The sequence below is a fragment of the Capsicum annuum genome, chromosome 8 (assembly GCF_002878395.1).
Source record: "Capsicum annuum cultivar UCD-10X-F1 chromosome 8, UCD10Xv1.1, whole genome shotgun sequence".
NCBI classification, from domain to species: Eukaryota; Viridiplantae; Streptophyta; class Magnoliopsida; order Solanales; family Solanaceae; genus Capsicum; species Capsicum annuum.
This window is the reverse complement of record NC_061118.1, coordinates 90,047,789-90,068,186: the sequence shown is the minus strand read 5'-3', so window position 1 is coordinate 90,068,186 and position 20,398 is coordinate 90,047,789.

Sequence of the window (20,398 nt, the reverse complement as noted above, 5' to 3'; positions counted from 1 at the left end):
GATTTTATTGTTGATTTTTCTATTTTGGTTTTCTTCATTCGAATTTTGTGTGAAATTCAGTTTGTCATTCAGATTTTGATGAGAATTTCGTATTTTTATTTCTTATATGTCAAATTTTGTATTGCTTTTGCATTACTCGTAATGTTAATTTTTCCGTTCTGATTTCTTAGTTAGAATTTTGTGCGAAATTCCCCTTAACATTTCTTCATTGTGAATTACAATTAGAATTTCATTTTTCATTTCTCATCTAGACGGTACAAATACTGTACTATTTTGTATCAATTTTACCAACGGGCCAACACTTTGATGCATTCTCTGTGTTTAAAATCCTCGCTTCTGTTCACATTTGTCATTATTATTCTCATGGGCGTTCTCTCTGTTATGGCTATGTTAATTTCCTTCCTCCTCTAAATGGTTTAACTTCTTTATGTCATTTTTCTTTGCTCTATTTATATATCCGTTTACTCTGATGAAAAAACGTGCAAAGAGTGTTTCATAGTGTTGATGTTTTCAATTGGGATCTCTTTTAATTTTTTATGCCATTTTTCCTTTCCTCTAATTTGTTTACCCATTTTGTGCTAATGATAAAATGTACAAAGAGTGGTTTTATAGTTTCTATATATTAGAAACATTGCTTCCATTATGTTAGCATTAAGACTTTAATAAAAAGGTTAAGGGTTAATAATCTTCTTGCAGGGTTAGCTTGCTAACAAAGGTTGTTTTTAGTACTTTTTATTTGAACCTAAGCAATATTTCTATAGAAAATTTCATTCTTTCCCTTTTAATTACAATCATGACCTTAAAAAAATCACATGTACTTAGCTGGAATTACTAGAAACTCTAAACTTCTAAGACAGCTGAATGCTTAGCCCTTTTTCCTTAAGAATCACATGTACTTAGCTAGAATCACTAAAACTCCAAACTTCTAAGATTGGCATTTTGCACTTAGATAGAATCAATTTATCTCTAATGATTCTGAATACACTATCTTTATGGATGTATTTATTATCAGGAAAGGCGCGTGTTTTTGGTCATTGTCAATAACAGTGTCTCAGATTATAGCTCTACTTGTCTAGCTGTAAGTGCTCTTACTATTTACAAAATGTAATATATAGAAGCCAGAAATAACTTAATTCCTAGTTTTGATGTTGAGTACGTAGTAGTGTATGATGGAGTGTGCATTCTCAATCTTTTCTCTTAGGTTGAATATATTTACTCTAATTTACACTAGTTGTGTAAGTTAGCTATTAGAGTTTGGGAATATGTTTGTGTGCATTGATTGCGTGTTAATGTATGGTCTCTATTTGATGGAGAAATTAGATAGTGCTTATATTTATGAGGTCAATTGGTTAAAATTATACATATATTGAGGCTAAGCAATCATTTTTTGATTCAGAAATTTATCAATTGACCTACTTTAATTATTTGTGACTAGTGTTTATGAACATATAGGCTAGAACAAAATTATCTTATATAAGGGGGTTAGGTTAAATTATTTAAACAATGGAAATTATCTTTGTTTTATTCTTTATTAAATATATGCTGTACAAATTATTTCACATACCTAATAATACTGTTTGTATGTTGATACTGACTATACTCATATTTTTTCTCTCCAATATTTTAAATGCGTAACATAGGCTATTTAATGGATATTAGAGATAGAAGCTGGATGTATCTCTCAAGATCCACCGATGAGTACGAAAATAGAGTCAAGGATTTTCTCAATAAGGCATTTGAACGAGCATCTCTAGGAAATAAAATATTATGCCCTTGCAGATTATGCTTTAATCGCTATTGGCATTATCGAGATATGGTGGAGAATCACTTGTTTGGTCATGGATTTGCTCTTAATTACACTCAATAGATTTTCCTTGGAGAAGGAGTTGCATAAAAAAATATTCCACTTCCAAGGCATGAAGGGCACGAAGGAGTAAGCCAAGGACTATCTGATGACCAACATGATGATATTGATAAACTACTTCATGATACTCTTAGAAATATAGAATATGAGCAGAGGCATGACAAGCATGAAGGAGTAAGACGGGAACTATCTGAAGATGTTAAGCAATTTTTTAAATTTGTCGAGGAAGGAAAACAAGATTTATATCCAGGGTGTAAGAGTTTTTCTAAGCTGAGTTTCACCATCCGATTGTACTTGTTTAAATGAATTCACGGGCTGAGTAATGTAGCTTTCTCAGACTTGCTAGACTTGATAAATTTTTTTTTTCCATTCGCTCAGATTCCCGAGTCTTTCCATAAAGCAAAAAAGGTGATAAGAGATTTGGGTCTCAATTATGAAAAAACTCATGCACGCCCTAATAATTGCATGTTGTTCTGGAATGATAATGCAAATTTCGATAATTGCATTATGTGTGGGTCTTCTAGATGAAAGAATGTCCATGATGAATTGACTAATAGGACCACTAAAGTTCTGGCAAAGGTCTTAAGGTACTTTCCTTTAAAGCCTAGGCTTCATAGGATATTCATGTGTTCTGAAACATTTGTAGCTATGAGATGGCATGCTACAAAATGACCCAAAGATGGAAATTTAAGAAATCCTACCGATGGGAAAGTGTAATACCCCGCATTTTTTCTAGATTAAACTCATCCCGAAAATGACAAAGAGTAATTTCTAGAATGAGTAATGTTTATTTCATTTGAAATTCTTTAGATTTGGACTTTCCATGACGTAAGAAATTGAATTAGCTTTCCAACGATATAAGATTCGCCTAAATCTGATAACCGGGTAAGAAATTATGGCTATTTTAAGTTCCAATCGCAAAACATCGTGATTTAGATCCTGAGCGCGTCGCGGAGAACCGTAAAATCATAGTTGTCAATTTTCAGTGAGACTCTACAATTTTGGCACATTATGGAGAGGCCCAATTTTCTATTTGACAATTTTCAGTGTCACTCCGCGATACTGGCGCGTCGCGCCAGTGGTCGAAATGGCAAACTTTGGGGCTCCGTGATGGTGGTGCATCGCAGAGGGAACCCAATTCCCACTTGTCCTTTTTCCAGTGAGCCACCGCGATTGTGGCGCGTCGTGGTGGCCACCCTGATCGGGAAAGATATTCATTTTTTAGTTCTGTTTAAAAGTTAAAGGGGGCAGTTTGGTAAATTAACCTACCCCAATCCATCCAAAAACAGAGGATTTATCAAATTTCAAAGTACTTTATACTTTATTCATCTTTCTCCTCAAAGCAAAACCCTAGTTCGTCATACTTCCTCCCCAAGAAACTTAGAATTCCTCCATTAATCCTCCAAGACAATTCAAGATTGAGAATCCCCAATTCAAGAACTCTAAGAAGCCATCTCCAAAACATCAATAGAGATCCAAGATTCAACATCTCTCATCTAGATCATTAAATTAAGGTATGTGAGGTTTGAACAAGGATAAATCTTTCATCCTCGTACCCAAAACTTGTTTTTACTTACAAAAGATATTTGAATTTATATGATTTCCCATGAATTTCAAGTTAGGGTTTATATCCATTATCATTATTTGCAAGATTATGAGATTTCCCATGATTTAGAAGTTAATTACATGACTTTATTCTTATTTCTATGCCTTGTGTAGTAATTTCTAGATTTTAAGATGATTTATGAATGTTTACATTACTAAGTATGAATTTTGAGATGTTTTAACATGAGATTGATGCTTGGGTCATTGGACCTCATTTAAAGATTGTTGTTTCAAGATTGTTTGTGCTATAAGCACCCCATGTCTAGATTATTTTCAGATTTCAGATAAAGAATCCACTTTATTTCAGAAGACTTGAGATTTAAAGAAAAGTAAAGCATAGTTGGCATTCTGTAAACCTTTGTGTAAATTTTAAAGTGGATTTCTTAAGATTTTGAGCATGAGATTGGGAGTAGTATTTAGCATCGAGATGGGTAAGTTACTATGGTTTCATACTCCAAAACTACGTGCTAAGGATTTAGATTATTCCCACTTCTACGTGGATAATTGAGATTGTGATCACTGAGATGAGATTGTTCTATTTCGATGGCAAGGGTAGAACAGACCTACCTTATGGGGGCTAGTCATGGGACACCATGGATGCTCACATGGTGTACATGTCGGTTAGAAGAACCTCCCAAAGATATCCCCTACTCTTAAATAATTTTGTTTGATTTAAAGCCTTTGGATACACAGAATAAACTTTCAGACTTCACTTAGCCTACGTGATTTGAGAATTAGAGCATTACTACATATTTTAGAACTAAGTGTGATGACTAACAAGATTTAGATTACATGTTTTATTATTCATGCTTTACTTCCAGATTTCAGATTACTCAAGCTCACGTGAGTCATTTATATTTAGCGTGCATGATTTTATAAACTGTGATGATATTATTTACTTATTGCATACACTCCCATATACTCAGTACATCATCAAAGTACTAATCCACATATATGTTTATGTGCTACATTATCTCATAATATAGGTTTAGGTGCTTAGTCTCAGCACCGTGATTGATCTTTGAGCATCTTATCTATATCCTACAGTTGGTGAGTCCTTATAGTTCGAGGGCTTAGTTATTTAGATTTCCAAGTTACTAGTAGATATGTCTTTACTCATTTCAGACAGTCGAGTTAGCTGGGGCCTGTCCTAGTGACTCTCTCAATTAAGATAGTAGAGGCTTGTCGGACTATTAAATTCAGATTTAGACCTTTGAGTTAGTATTTAAATTTTTAGTATTTATTTTATCAGACTTTTGAGATTTAGTATGATTCAGATATACGCAGAAGATTCAGATAGTTTTCCATATATATTATGATTTTTTATCTATATTTCCTTATTTTGAGATTCAGATCTAGAAAAGGTAGCCAGGGTTAGCTCAGGACTATTTGTAGGTTAGTACACCATGTAGTGTCCCGAGAACCAGATTTCAGAGCGTTACAAACTTGGTATCAAATTCTAAGGTTTAGAGAGTCCTAGGGAGTTAGACAAGCCACGTTACATAGAGTCTTGATCATCGGTGTGATGCGCGCTATATCTATGAGCAAGAGGCTATGGAGCATTTTGGGAAATCATCTCTTCTTTTATGATCTATCGTGCGTTCATTGTCTTTATCTGCTTTTAACTTATTTTTTCATGTGATAGAAAATGCCTCCTCTTCGTGCTAACTCCCACAGAAATGATAACCAACTACCTCAGCCCGCAGATCCTTTGAATGACAATGTGTCACATGCAGAGTTTCGGGCTACCTTTCAAGGGCTAGCCCAAGCTGTGACAACTAATATTCAGGGCAACCGTTAGGCTGTAGTCCCACCTCAGTAGGATGGGGATTTTGCCGCAGCCAGAATTTGAGATTTTATGAGAATGAACTCGCCAGAATTCTTTGGGTCGAAGGCAGGTGAGGACCTATAACTTTATCTTAATAAGGTGAAGAAGATCACCCGAATTATGCATGTTTCTAAGGAAGAGAGTGTAGAATTGGCATCTTATAGGCTGAAGAATGTTGCTTATGATTGGGTATTGATATGGAAGAAGAGTAGAGGAGAGAATACAGCTCCCATGACTTGGCAGATATTTCAAGATGTGTTCTTAGACAAGTTTTTCCCACTTGAGATAAGATAATCTAAGATAGAAGAGTTCAAGAAGCTGAGGCAGGGCTCTATGATAGTGAATGAGTATTGCCTTACGTTCAAAACAGTTGTTTAAGTATGCCCCTGACCAGATGGTTGACCCTAGGTCAAGCATGAGTAAGTTTGTGACCGGTGTGTCTGGGATGGTAGTTAAAGAGTGTAGGACTACTATGCTCAACAGGGACATGGACATTCCTAGATTGATGATGCATGCTCATAAGATTGAGGCATAAAAGATGAAGAAGATAGAGAAAGTAAATAAGAGGGCTAGAACAGGGCAGTTTGATCATGGTCAGAATAGGTCTGGAGGAAGAAATCGTTCGCAGTTTTAGAATCATTCATCCATGCCTACACCTTCTTTAGCCAGTGCTCCTATACCCAGAATAGGCAAGAACAATAGGGTAAGTCTTCTTTGTCCAGATCTTAAAATAGTGTAAGTAATAAGCCTAATCAATCCCCATGTGCTAATTGCGGTAAGAATCATAGAGGTAAATATTTGTGAGGTCAGAAAAGTTGTTATGGTTGTGGGCAGAAGGGTCACGAAATCAAAGAGTACCTATTATGGTTGTGGCCAGAAGGGTCACGAAATCAAAGAGTACCTGTATTCTAGGTGGGGAAATAGAGATGATCGTCCCCAGACACAAGCTAATAGTGCACCAGCTCCTCCTTAGGGCGCATCATCTAGTACCGGTGGCGGTCAGTGCCAGAATTGGTTTTATTCTTTACCATCCTGCCAGGATTAGGAGAATTCACCCAATGTTGTGACTGGTATGCTTTTTTTGTTCATTTTAATGTTTATGTGTTGTTTAACCCTAGGTCGAGTTTCTCTTATGTTATCCTATTAGTTTCTATGAATTTTGAGATAAGTTCTGAAAGGATCCCTGAACCTTTCTTGGTTTCTACTCCAGTAGGTGAGTTAGTTATTGCCAAATAAATTTATAAAAAGTGTCCTATCACCGCCCTTCATAAAGTTATATTAGCAAACCAGATAGAGTTAAACATGGTTAATTTTGATCTTATTCTAGGTATGGATTGGCTTTATTCCTGTTATGCTTCTATAGATTACCACACTCGAGTGGTAAAGTTTCAATTTCTAGATGAGCTAGTCTTTGAGTGGTCAGGTAATTTAGTGTCTCCCAAGAGTCATTTCATATCTTACCTTAACGCCAGAAAGTTGATATCCAAAGATTGCATTTATTATTTAGTTCAAGTTAAAGACACTAAGTCTAAGGCTCTAACAATTCAGTCGGTCTGAGTGGTCAATGAGTTTCTTGATGGTTTTCCAGAAGATATCCCAAGGGTACCTCCCGATAGGAAAATAGAATTTGGTATTGACCTTCTCCCAGATACTCAACCTATTTCTATTCTTTCTTATCGTATGGCTCCTGCAGAGCTTAAGGAGTTAAAAGAGCAACCCAATGATCTTTTAGATAAAGGTTTCATAAGGCCTAGTATTTCTCCATGGGTGCTCCTGTCCTATTCATGCGAAAGAAATATATTTTTTTGCATATGTACATCGACTACCATTATTTGAATAAAGTTACAGTCAAGAACAAATATCCTCTTCCTAAAATTGATGACTTGTTTGATCAATTGCAATGTGCAAGTTATTCTCAAAGATTGACCTTAGATCTGGTTATCATTAGCTTAAAGTAAGGGAATATGATATTCCAAAGACAACTTTCAGAACCTGCTATGGTTATTTTGAGTTTCTAGTCATGTCTTTCAGGCTAACTAATGCCCAAACAACTTTTATGGACCTCATGAATTGAGTGTTCAAATAGTATCTAGACATGTTTGTCATAGTATTCATAGATGACATCCTTGTGTATTACCGTAGTGAGGATGACCATGTAGATCATCTTAAAGTTGTCTTGTAAACTCTTAGAGATCACTAATTATTTGCCAAATTCAGCAAGTACAAATTTTTGCTATGATCAGTAGCCTTTCTTGGTCATATTGTTTCTGCCGATGGTATTACAATTGATCCCCAAAAGACAAAAGCTATAAAAAATTGGCCTAGACCTATCTCTCTGACAGACATTAGGAGTTTCTTGGGTTTAGCTGGTTATTACCGCCGTTTTGTTGATGGTTTCTCATCCATTGGATCTTCTATGTCTAGATTAACCCAAAAGAAAGTTAAGTTCCAATGGTTAGATTCCTGTGAGAAGAGTTTTTAGGAGTTAAAGACTCGACTCACTTTAGCCCCAGTTCTAGCATTACCTGATGGTATAGATGGCTTTGTTGTTTATTATGATGCCTCTAGAGTTGGTTTGGTTTATGTGTTGATGCAGAGAGGTAAGCTTATATCCTATGCCTCTAGACTATTGAAGCCTCATGAAAAGAATTACCCAATCTACGATCTCGAATTAGCTGTTGTGGTGTTTGCTGTTCATGGACCACAAAAGCTTGCAATATGTATTTACTCAGAGGGAGTTGAATCTCCATCAGAGAAGGTGGTTGAAGTTGTTGAAGGACTATGATATGAGTGTGTTGTATCATCTGAGCAAGGCCAATGTAGTGGTAGACGCCTTCAGTAGGCTGTCTATGGGCAGTGTTTCTTATGTTGAGAAGGATAAGAAAGACTTAGCTTGAGAAGTTCATCGTTTGGTTAGATTGGGTTTAGGTTAGTTGATTCAGCTGAAGGTAATGTTTGGGTTCAGAGTATTTTTGAATCTTCCCTAGTTTCGAAAGTGAAGGAGAAACAAGATATGGATTCTAGTTTGGTCAAACTGAAAGAGTCAGTTAAAGACCAAAAGGTAGAGGTTTTCTTTCAAAGGGGAGATGGTGTGTTGAGGCACCAAAGTAGATTGTGTGTGCCATTTGTTGATGATTTGAGGCAGCGAATTATGGCGGAAACAGATGGTGCGTGGTATTCTATTCATCTAGGTGCTACCAAGATGTACCGCGACTTGCAGGAAATCTATTGGTGGAGTAGTATGAAAAGAGATATAGCAGAGTTTGTAGCCAAGTGTGAAACTTGTCAATAGGTTAAGGTAGAACACCAAATACCTGGTGGTACATTGCAAGATTTTAGTATTGTCACTTGGAAGTGGGAAGAGATGAATATGGATTTTATGACTGGTTTACCCCATTCGCGTCGTCGTCATGATTTAATTTGGGTTATCGTAGACATATTGACTAAGTCAGCGCATTTCTTGCCAGTTCACATATTTTATATAACTAAGGATTATGCTAAGTTGTATATTCGAGAGTTAGTTAGATTACATGGAGTTCCCTTGTCTATCATCTCAGATAGGGGTACTTTCCAATTTTGGAGAGCTTTTTAGAAGGGTTTTAGTACCCAAGTCCATCTTATTTCAGCTTTCCACCCTCAGACAGATGGTCAGACAGAGAGGATCATCCAAACTCTGGAAGATATGTTGAGGGCATGTGCTCTTAATTTCAAGGGTAGTTGGGATAAGCATTTGCTGTTGATTGAGTTCGCTTATAATAACAATTATCATGCTAGTGTTCGAATGGCTCTGTTTGAGGCTCTTTATGGGAGGAGATGTAGACCACCCATAGATTGGTTTGAAGTGGGTGAGGCCACTTTGCTTGGGCCTGATTCAGTGTTTGAGGCCATGCAGAAAGTTAAGTGGATTAGAGAAAGATTAAAAATAGCCCAGAGTCGTCAGAAATCCTATGCTGATATGAGAAGAAGGGACCTCAAATTTAAAGTTGGTGATTTTATGTATTTGAAGATTTCACCCATGAAAGGGGTGAAGAGAATTGGCAAGAAGGGGAAGCTTAGTTCCCAGTATGTTGGCCCTTATTGAATTTTGAGTCGTGTTGGGAAAGTAGCTTATGAGCTTGAGTTGCCCGCAGACTTGTTAGCTATTCATCCTGTATTCCACGTCTCTATGCTTAAGAAGAGTATAGGTTACTCCACCACTGTAGTTCTTATAAAAAGCTCAGATATTAAGAACAGCTTTTCATACGAAGAGATTCCAGTTGAGATTCTAGATTATCAGATCCATAGACTAAGGAAAAAAGAAGTTTCCTTGGTCAAAGTTATTTGGCGGAATCAGTCGGTTGAGGGTGCTACTTGGGAAATAGAAGCACACATGTGAGCCAAGTACCCTCACCTCTTCTCCGCAAACTCAGATCTAGCCGAAGGTAATACTCTTCCTTTATCCAGTTCTTTTCTAATCATACATTCAGCTATAGTTTTCCTCATGTAAGTTCATGCACTCACAGAATTACTCAGAAGCTTAGAATAATTTAGATTCAGCTGCTCAATTCACTTCAGTTGTGCATGCTATCTTATATTCTCAGATTCCTCAAAAATTTCAGCTTAACTATCCACATTCGAGGACGAATGTTCTCAAGGGAAAGATATTGTAATACCCCATGATTTTTCCTAGTTTAAACACATCCTGAAAATAACAAGGAGTAGCTTCTAGAATGAGTGATGTTTATTTCATGTGAAAATTCTTTAGATTTGGACTTTAAATGACGTAGAAAATTGAATTAGCTTTTCAATAATATAAGATTCACCTAAATTCTATAACCGGGTAAGAAGTTATGGCTATTTTAAGTTCCAGTCGTAAAACACCGTGATTTGGGTCCTTAGCGCATTGCGGAGAAATGTAAAATCATAGTTGTCAATTTCCAGTGAGACTCCACAATTTTGGCGCGTCGCGGAGAGGCCCAATTTCTCGTTTGGCAATTTCCAGTGTCACCCCATATTCATGCTTTACTTCCAGATTTTAGATTACTCAAGCTCACGTGAGTCATTTACATTTGGTATGCATGATTTTATAAACTGTGATGATATTATTTACTTATTACGTACACCTTCATATACTCATTACATCATCAAAGTACTGATCCACATATATGTTTATGTGCTACATTATTTCATAATGTAGGTTTAGGTGCTCAGTCTCAGCAGCATGATTGATCTTCGAGCATCTTATCTACATCCCTGCAGTTGGTGAGTCCTCATAGTTTGAGGGCTTAGTTACTCAGATTTCCAAGTTACTAGTAGATATGTCTTTACTCATTTCAGATAGTCGAGTCAGCTGGGGCCTACCCAATGACTCTCTAGATTCAGATAGTAGAGGCTTGTCAGACTATTAGATTCAGATTTAGACCTTTGAGTTAGTATTCAGATTTTCAGCATTTATTTTATCAGATTTTTGAGATTTAGTATGATTCAGATATACTCAGAAGATTCAGATAGTTTTCTGCATATATTATGATTTTTCATCTATATTTTCTTATTTTGAGATTCAGATCTAGAAAAGGCAGACAGAGTTAACTCAGGACTACTTGTAGTTTGGAGCAAGGTGTGGCATCCTAGGAACCAGATTTAGGGGTGGTACAGAAATCTTGGAACATTTTGATTCCATGCATCCTGAATTCGTCAAAAATATTCGTAATGTTAGATTTGGTCTTTCAAGTGATGGTTTTAATCCAACAGAACAATGAGCATTTCTCATAGCACATCGCCAGTTATGTTAATGAACTATAACATGTTACCGTGGATATGCATGAAGCTGGAGTATATTATGTTATCAATGATTATTCCAGGCCCCTCATCTCCTAGAAATAATATTGATGTATACTTGCAGCCGCTAATTACATAGTTGAATGAACTATGGAAGGTGGGAGTGGAAATATTTGATGCTGAAACTAACTAATTATTTAATAGGCGTGCAACTTTTTGTGGACAGTTAGTGATTTTCTAGCTCTAGCAATGCTTTCTAAATGGAGTGCCAAGGAAAGATGGGCATTCCCCACTTGTAATCATAATACTTGCTCCTAGTATCTTAAACACAGTCGTAAGATGGTTACTTGGGTTATCGAATATTTTTACCCTTTGATCATCCATATTGAAGAGATAAAAAATCATATAATGGTAAATAAGAGCATAAAGCTGTACCTACTCCCTTATCAGGTGAAGAAGTCCTTGAAGAACTACGTGAATTCAATAATACTTTTGGAAAGAGCCAAAAAAAGAGAAAGCAAAACAGTGATGGTCCTTGAAAAAAAAAGATCCATATTTTTTGAATTGCCATATTGGCCACAAAATAAATTGCGGCACAACCTTGACCCGATGCACATAGAGAAGAATTTCTGTGATAGTTTGCTTGGTACTTTGTTGGATATAGCTGGAAAGTCCAAAGATCATGTAAATTCTCGCTATGAATTGCATGAGATTAGGATACGCAAAGAGCTTCAACCAATAGAAGATGATAATAGTGGAAAAGTTCATCTGGCTAAAGCTTGTTTCTCTATGAAACTAGAGGAGAAAAGGTTGTTTTGCACTGTTTTAAAAGATGCCAAATTACCAAATGAGTTTGCCTCTAATATCTCAAGTCGAGTGCAAATAGATGAGATGAAAGTATCAGGATACAAACTTCATACTGATCATTTCATAATGCATCACTTGCTGCAGGCTGTAGTTAGGAAAGTGTTACTCAAGAATGTGTCTTTGGCCTTGATTAGGTTGGGGAATTATTTTAGAGCCATATATAGTAAGTTTGTAAGAAGAAGTGATCTTGATAAAACGAAGGTTGAAATCATAGATGTAAAATGTGAGCTTTAAAATATTTTTCCTCCCACCTTTTCTGATATAATGATATGTCTGCCTATCTATTTGGTAGATGAAATTAAGCTTGGGGCCCCGACTCATTTGCGTCATATGTATCCTATTGAAAGAAATTTATGTAACTTCAAGGGATTTGTTCACAATCGAAATACCCTGAAGCATCAATAGCAGAAAACTTTTTGGCTAAAAAATGTTTGAACTTTTGTTCGAGATACCTAGATGATGTGGTAAAGACAAAATTCAGTAGGTATCCGAAAAAGGATGATGAGGACATTCAAATAGAGGGAGCTGGTTTTTCACCTATATTTTCTAAGACAAGTCATCCAATTGGAAGTAAGAAGAAAAGGAAAAGCAAGACTTTTGATTTGGATAATCATCAATGATTTGAAGCATATCGATATACTTTGTTTAATATCAGAGATGAACAAGCAAAGACATTTATCAAGTAAGATAAAATAATTATTTGTATTTTAACTTTCTTTATATGATATCATAATCTATTTAAATTTTATTAATCTAGATCATTATTGATTTAATTTGCAATACGTGCTGGTAGGAAATATAAGGATTTAGTTGATAATCGCACTTGAGAAAATGCATGGGTAAAAGCACAGAATCATAGTCGAGAATTTGGTGATTGGTTTAAGAGAAAAGTTAAAAATATTGAAGTGCCAAATCATTTAAGATGGCTAACTATAGGGCCTAATTTTGTGGCAAAAAGATATGCTGGATATTTCATTAACAGATATCGATTCCATACAATGACACGGGACGTCTCAGGCAATACTCAAAATAGTGGAGTGACTTTGTTAGCAACAACAGATAGTTTTGCTAGTGCTAGAGGCCCAAATCCCATCGATGGAATGGTTATTTATTATGGAGTTATTGAAGATATCATCGAGATAGATTATTGGAGTTACTTTATTGTTGTATTGTTTAGATATGATTGGCTTCATAATAAAGTAGATGATATGGACTGACTCGCATAAATTTCAATAGAAAATGCAACACAAATGACCCTTTTGTACTAGCATCATAAGTGCATCAAGTGTTTTTTGTGGAAGATCCAATTGAGAAAGGGATTTATTATGTAAGAAATAAAGTCCCTGTTGATTTGTATGATTTGGAGGAAGAAAGTTGTCCCAATATTGAAGAAATATTTTGGAGGAATCCTAATGATGACATTGGTTCATCAGAAAGAGTACTCGATGTTGATGTCAGATGGTCTAGAGAAGATCTCCCTATTGATATCATTGATGTGCCTTCCCTTGCCCAACATTCAGAAGATATAGTAGAAACATCAGAAGAAGAGGATGACATTGATGATACTGATTGGGATTGGATGAAAGCTGATGACTGACAAAATTAAGATATTATGAACTTGTTTAAAATTTCTTTGTAATGGTAAGTAGTATATTAGACTCTGTTTTCTATCTTTTATTTTGTTTCTTTTATGTGCTTAATTTTCAAAATGCCTTAAATTAGTGGAACTTAACAAATACATATGTGCTTAGAGTTATTGGACACATTGTGAAGTCTTTTTTTCTGGTATCTCTTTCTTCATTTGGGATTAATTATGTTGCTAAGTCTTTTTATTTCTTCTTGAATTTCAGTATTTTGTGTTTTCTCTGAGCAATCTATAACTTCAAATTGCCCCAGGAAAAGTTCAGGTTCTAATTTCTCTCCTTCTCTATCTCAATCTCTCAAATTAATAATTGATAAATTATGCTTGAAGTATATAATAAAGTCAAATGTAAAAGGTAAAACTCTCAGTTGTCCAATATATGAGGTGTCAACAGAAAAAAATTGGAGTGCAATCAACTTTTTTTACTTCTTGATTGTGTATATGATGAGTGCATTTGCTGGTGGTTTCATTCTACATATAGTTGGAAATTTATCAAAAATAGTGCATTTGGCCATCTTTTGAGGTTGACATAGCAGTCTACTGGCCCTTGTAAAAACTTGAGATAGGTGACTAGGAGAAATTTAGATCAGCTCCTTGATGTTAACCAATTTAAATTTTTGTACTAATTTGAGCAGGAAAAGCAAGTCCAGCAAGTGTGATGAAATTTTTCGTCATTGTAGTTATGTAGTCGTCAGTTTTTTCCATGGAATGACCTTTTTTCCTGAATTTTTTAGTTACTTGGTTTTATAGAAATATAAAATTTCTTTTTACTGCTTTCTGGTACTACAACAGAGTGGATATATGAGTCCAGACGCTAGCTTGTGTATGGTGTCAACTTAGGTTACTCTAGATGATTGGAGTTGGAAGTACTTGATTCTACTAATTCAAGGATGCAGTTTTAGGTCAAGGAAAATGTGAATTTCATGGCCTTGGCTTGAGTTAATTGTGTTTGGTTCTGTATTACTTTATAAAGTTTAATCATTTTAGTTTCTTTGAATGCTTTCTCTAATTGACCGACTTGACCAACTAAACTAATTCTAATTTAGAATAATTAAATAGTTTTTATCTAATGATTAGCTTTACTTTGGCATTGATAGGTCTTTAGTTCAATCTTGAATTAGTGAAGCTCAAATTAAATTAGGAACTTATGCAAAACTTTCCAGTAATCACTTGAGATTCAGTAAAACATCAAGTTTTCTCCCTGTGCTTGCTTCATTGTGTTATTATTCAATATTTTGTTCCCTGATAAGCCTAATTCGATAATCAATGACTTATTAGGAGCCATCAATAGAGATTATGTTGGATTATGTGAAGTTTCTCCCTCCTCTCCTCTCTCTGTCCATATTATAGATATATATCAATTAGACTATTTGTCTACTAAATCTATGCTCTTTCTCTTTTCTTTCTATCTCAAATTAAAGTAAGAGCTTCATTCACAAGTTGGTAAATATTTGTATGACCTCCTTGGCACGCTATTGGGGTTGAGATATTTGCTTCTAGGACATACAACGGCTCTGCTAGTATGTTGCTATTTTGTGGATATTTGTCTAAATATCTGACATTCTATCAGTTGTCCATCTTTTATCTAATTATTATTTTAAAAGTATCATCAGTATGTAATTTGTTAAGGTAAACTGTCAATTTGACTTACTATTTGCATGGACGTGGCCCGTGGGAGTATAACTGAGTTTTCATGCATTCGTTGAAAGAGAATTTATATATGTATTGGGAGTATAACTGAGTTTTGTCTACTTGTTTTCTGTTGTTAAGATTTGATTCATGTGTATGTGCATGAAGGCTGGAACTTCTTATGCCAGATTTTACTTCTTGCTGTGATGTAACACAATGTCTCTACGTTCCATTCCCTTTTGAACTGTATGTTCTCCATGTGAGCTTTCTTTTTGTAGTTAAAGGTTTCTAACCAATCTACCTAATTTGTTGAATAAGGATGGAAGTCCTAGATTGTGGAAGTTCTTATGCTAGAATTGTACTTCTTGTGGAGATGTAATGTGTTGTCTTTTTTGAACTATAAGTTCTCACTTGAATGCACAGATGTCTTAACTTCCTAGATTTGTGGCATTATAGAGTTAGAGAGTTGTGTTAGTTTTGGTACATTCTATTATAGGGTGGTTGTTTTTCCCTTTTTCCTCCCTATGAGAAATTTTCCATGAATTCTTTAATTTGATTTTGAATTGTTTTGGGTGCTTAGTATTACTATGCTTTGGAAAAGTAGTGATTAAGCATATAGCTGCTTTTTCCCTCCTGTCAATAAGAATCTTTCTTGCCAACTTGCCTTTGGTAGAACATCTTATAACTTTTGGTCGAGAAATATGCTCATGTTTTGGGGTTGTTTTATTTAATTTCATGAGGTGAACTTGACACAGTACGTAACTAGGGGTTCATGTTTAGGTCCTATTGAAATCAGATTTTCTGTTTTGGCATTTTAACCTTTTTTTGTGTGCGCGTGGAAGAGCTGAAGCGGTTGCAAAAACATGTAACCCACATGCATTCACAGAACAATGTAGTAGTGTCAGTATAATGTTTTGTAGTATCTGATGCTTGGGCAGTGTATATAATGTTAAAGACATATATACCATCATAAAAAATAAGTAAAACATTGGTTGTTCTGGTCTTGACACCTATAAACAGATGCTTCTTTGTGCTCAACACTCTACAAAATCATTTCTAGAACAAATCATAAGTATGGTATAATATGTCATTCAAATGTAAAACAGATTCTAGATTGTCATTCAGTATTTGATGTTATTCAAATGTAAAACAGATTCTAGATTGTCATTCAGTATTTAAAGTTTGAGAACACTTTGATATTACTAAAGTGCACATTTACTTTTGCTATTGCTTAGGCAACCTTGGATTCTCTGAATCAAGTTCTTTATTTGCAGTATCCATCAGTTTAAGCTTTCATGAATAGGGTCATTTAGTATCTTTATATTGGTGAAAGATAACATCCCCTAATAAATATTTAAATTTGACTGTTTTGTTGTGCATTTTTTCCATTTCAGCATTCTGAAATTTAACTTGTTCTATCTTAAATTTATACAGGTTTGTATAAAAATGAATCAACAAGAGCCTACAGAAAATAACAAAAGAGCAAGGAATAAGTCATTTAGTAAACCTGGATTATTATTAGTCATGGAAAATAGAAAACGACGTATGCTGACAATAAATAAAACTGTTCAAGCTATACAATCGGAGAAAGAAAATCTTCTAAAGTTAATTGAACAAGAGAAACCACCAATAGCACCACCAGTACCACCATCTGCAGAAATTAAATAATCTATAGTGGAGCACCATGTTGTAGAGGAGCAACATGCAGAGGATGATCAACATGTAGAGGATCAGGTCTAAATGACAAATTCAGCCACTCCTACAATAGCTGAACATTTTGAAGCACAGGGTAATATATAGCTTAGAAACTTATTGAATTCATTCATGACCTCTAATTTTTTCTATTTTTTATAGCTAAAGGGATTTCAATTAGAAAATAAAAGGCAAAACACAAATGCAAAAGGTACATGGCCTACAAGAGAAATAATTGATCACATTAAACAAGAACAACCAACCTGTTGGTCCTACAGATGAAGTTGTAACTGAGTTGGGCAGCTTTCTAGGCACATTAGCGAGGAAAGACACCTTTTGCCCATTGGATATATTTGATTAGAGGCATATGGATACTAAATAGGAGTTATGGGATTATACCAAGGTTTGTGTTATGAATATTTGATATATTTTTAGTTGAGTGGTTCATTATATATTTGATATATTTTCAGTTAAGTGATTCTGTGTCTATAAATGTGGTGGCTGTATTTTCTAGCTTTATCTGCTTTTTTTATGTGTTGTTGTTATTGTTGTTAACATTTGAATATCAATTTACATATCATTATTGGAACTTCTACCCTTTTCATTTCCTTAATTAGAGTGCATTTTTTTATTGTTCTAATTTAGTGGAATCAACTTGTAGTCAAAATATGATATTCCTGATGCTACAAAAGATTGGGTTTTGGAAAGAATTTGAGAATCTTGGAGAAATCATAGAGCTGCTTTGAAGAGAAATCATTACGATCCATGGGAAAATAATGAAGTTCGATTGAAGAAAAGGCCCGAAAGTGTTCCAGAATGTCAATTTAAAGAGCCTCTCCTGTATTGAACGTCCGAAAAATTCTAGGTAAAACGTAGTTCACTATCTGCGATCATATTACTGTTAGTGCTACAGATGAAGCCCTTTATTACTATAGTTAACGTTACTGATTCATTTTTTCAAAAAATGTCCAAAACCAATACTGAGAATCAGAAGAAGTTCATGAATCCACACACTATTGGGAAGAAGATTTTTGCTTTAGTTCACAACAAATTGGTGTGTTCTCTTGTTTATTATTTAGTTATAACTTGTCATTTAAATAGTTTTTGATATTCACTAAATATCATATGAATAGGAAAATGAGAAGGGTGGAACTTTGTCTCTGAAGGAGATGTTTGTGGTCATATGAGCAAGAAAACCAGATCGTATATACAAGGCGTCTAATGAAGACACCACCAGTAAAATTGTATGAAACTTATCTTTTTCAAGTGTATATTGACATCAATGACCATTTCTTAATTTTCAATTATTTGAATGTGCTTTTGAATATGATTATTAGGCTCAAATAGAGGAAATTGAAACACAACAGAGTTCAAATGAATAACCCGTTGATGCATTTTCAGCTGTCATGGGTGCTGAATATTCGAGACATATAAGACTGCTTGGAAGGGAGAGGAGGGTTACAAAGACTTATTTGAAAAGATTAAATAATAGATTTAGACCAACTTTAAATGCCATAAATGACGTTGTGCAATAAATGCAAGAAAGGATGTGAAAAATGAAGGATCAAATCGAGGAGCAAAAGAGAACTATTCAACAAGAAATTGTTGCAGATGTAATTGCTCAGCTTCAGAATGTAGGAATAATTGATCCTAAGATACTGGCGGCATTGTTCATTCCTTCACCAATGGGATCAACTTCTACACTAGCAGTTACAGGAAGAAACAGTCAAAATCGGCAAGGTTAGTATTTGAAATTCTGAATTGTACTTGAGTTTATTTGGTGGCTGATATTGTTGTTGTTGTTGGGCTGTATCGGATGGTTATTGGTGGCTGATAACCGTGTGTCATATATCAAGGTATTGTTATTTATTGTTTGAACTTTTGGATGGTTATTGGTGTACTTTTAAATCATTTTGCTTCTCTTAAACTATAACAATAGTCTGTGCACCTACACGCGAACATGACTTGGTGAACGGTGCTTCGTAATTTAATATTAATTCATGATTTGGTGAGTGTGCTAAGTTATGTTTGGTGATTATGTAGGATGTTCACTACTGATGTGTGTTGTGAGTTCTGTTAACAGTTGTGAGTTGAAATTCTTAGTGCCTGGAGTATGTAACTTGTGTATTTATATGGGATGTGGTGAATGTGTGTGTTTGATATTATTAAGCATGTAATATAATGAGGTGTTTGTTAATCTTACTAGACTTTAGTCTGTGATTAAATTTCTAAAGTAACAAGGCACTTGGCTCAAGCAATACATGTCTCATTGAAGGTATGAAAACATAAAACCTATATAGGAATCTGTATCAGAACAGAACATTCAAGCAAGATTTATTTTTTAAATACTTTATCTGTTAAATAGTTTTCTCGGATTGGTCTTATGTTACATCTTTGATTTGCATGCAAGCTTTTTAACTATTGAATAAAAAGTGGTATTAAGAGAAAGTTACATCATGATACTAGGTTTGAACTCTGAATCCTGATACTATCACTCAACTATAGTTAATTAGTATGTATATTTTACTTTATTGAATCAACTAACTATGATAAGTTTCATTGATTTGATATGGATTACTGATCGGATGACATGAGAAATTATATTCATTGGACTTGGAAAGCACAAATGGAGTGGACTTTACCACTTTCCAGTTGATTGAGCTTTTCAGATAGTGGTGGAGGACATGCTTGGGGGTAGACCAATTGGGTCATCTCCCCTTATGTGGTATCAGTTTTCTCAGGTATAGGTTTTAGGTTCAGCCATTCAGGACAGTGACACAACCAGTTAGAGGTGGTGCACAAAGCAACACTGGTAATGGAAAAGGAGTTTTTTAAATTGGGGGTGGCCATTCCCATTTTTCTGCTTTCCTTAGTAGATCCGAGGTTGAGGCGCCCAACGCTATTCTTAAGGATAATTTCTCCAACATGCTCTAGAACTGCTATAATTTTATTTGACCATGGGTTTGTTATCTTTTGATATATTTGCATAATTATCTTCACTTTTGGATATACTTTATTATTTTGTGTTTGTTCCTCTACATAATTTTGATACCTGTAAATTATTCCTTAATGTTGGATTGATTACATCAGTCTTGTGGTTCTATTACCTTGGTAGTGTATGACATGTGTGTGGAGCTAATTATACTTGGTATGATTGACTTCGGCATCATCTTGGGTTTGGATTGGATTTCACCCTATCTTACGATTGTGGGATGCCATGTCAAGGTTGTGTCCGACTTTGTTGTGTGTATGGTTTTTTCAGGGATGTTATTATTTGTGGAAATCGGTACTCTCTATTTTTCTGAAGGGAGATAATGTTACCTGTTGGTGCATTAGTTTTCCCTATTTACTGTAACTTGAATAGTCTAATAATAATTGTCCTAATAGCCTAAAATAACAGTCTCAATAGCCAAAATTAACCGTTGCTGTAGCTCATGTTTAACTGTCATAACAGCTTACAAAATAAGCGTCCTATAAATCTTTTAGGATGGTTTATATACGTGACAAAAACATG